Here is a 1,564-nt window from a genome sequence, read left to right on the forward strand (position 1 = left end):
GCATCCCAGGAATGAAGCCTACTTGGTCATGGTGGATGATTTTGGAGATGTATTGCTGAATTCGGTTTTCTAGGATCTTGTTGAGAATTTTAGCATCTATGTTCATCTAAGATATCGGCCTGTAGTTCTCTTTCTTTGTTGGATCTTCATCTGGCTTGGGTATCAATGTGATGTTGGCTTCGTAAAATTTTTGGGTAGAGTTCCATCTTTTTCTATCGCCTGGAATACCTTCAGTAGGATTGGTATCCATTCCTCCTTAAATGTCTTGTAGAATTCTGCTGGAAAGCCATCTGGACAAGGGTTTTCTTTTTTGTAAGAAGTTTTTTTATTACGTAGTCGATTTCCTTGATTGTTATTTGTCTATTTAGGGTCTCAATTTCTTCTTGTTCCAACCTAGGTAGGTTGTGTGATGTCAGAAAGTCCTCCATTTCCTTAAGGTTTTCAAGTTTGTTTTAATACAAGTGTACATAGTAGTCTCTAATGATCTCTTGTATTTCTTCAGGGTCAGAAGTGACATCATATCTTGTGTTTCTGATTGTGCTTGTTTTTTTTCTCGTTTTTTCTTGGTCAGTCTAGCTAGGGGACCATCAATCTTGTTTATCCTTTCGAAGAACCAGCTTTTTGTTTCATTGATTTTTTGTATTATGTTTTTGTCTTCTATGTCCTGGATTTGGGCTTTTATTTTGGTGATCTGGATTCTTCTGCTGAAATTAATGTTTTTGTGGTGTTGTTCTTCCAGCTTCCTTAGGTGGCTTGTTAGGCTGTTTATTTGTGTTCCTTCCATTTTCTTCATGTGTGTTTCCCCTCTTACTAGAGCTTTTAAGGCATCCTAGAGATTTTGGTTCTCTATCTTCTTGCTGATTTTTTGTCCTGATGATCTGTCTAGGGTTGTGAATGGGGTATTAAAGTCCCCAGTTATAATGGTATTAGAGTCAATATCTTTCTTTAGTTTTCCTAGAAGTTGCTTTATGAAAGTTGGCGCATCTATGTTGGGTGCATATATGCTTAGGATGGACATATTGTTGGTGGATTGAGCCTTATATCATTATGTAGTGGCCTTCTGTATCTTTTTTGATTTTTAATAGCTTGAAGGGTATTTTGTCTGAAATTAAGATCGCTACTCCTACTTTCTTTTGTATTCTGTTTGCCTGAATGTTTGTTTCCCATCCTCTTACTTTGAGTCGGTGGGTGTCCTTTCTAGTGAGGTGAGTCTCTTGAAGGCAATAGATTGTTGCCTGATGATATTTTATCCATTTTGCCATTCTATGTCTTTTCAGTGGTGCATTTAGTCCATTCACATTTAGGCTAATAATTGAAATGCAAGAGTTGATCCCTGTCATAAGGTTCTTACAGAGTTGTTCCTGTTTGTTTGTTGTCTTTCTTTGGGTTTTGGAGTTGGTTCATGTGTGTTTTTAATCTTTTGCCTGTACTCTTGTGAAGATTGTTGTTATTCTTTTTTCTTTTTCTTTTGTGTTCAGTACTTTCTTAAGTGTTTCTTGTAGAGGTGGTCTGGTGGCAGTATAGGTTCTTAAGGATTGGATATCTGGAAAAGATTTCAATTATT

The sequence above is a fragment of the Carlito syrichta genome, unplaced genomic scaffold (genome assembly GCF_000164805.1).
Source record: "Carlito syrichta isolate Samal-C Ts95f unplaced genomic scaffold, Tarsius_syrichta-2.0.1 Scaffold317637, whole genome shotgun sequence".
NCBI lineage: Eukaryota > Metazoa > Chordata > Mammalia > Primates > Tarsiidae > Carlito > Carlito syrichta.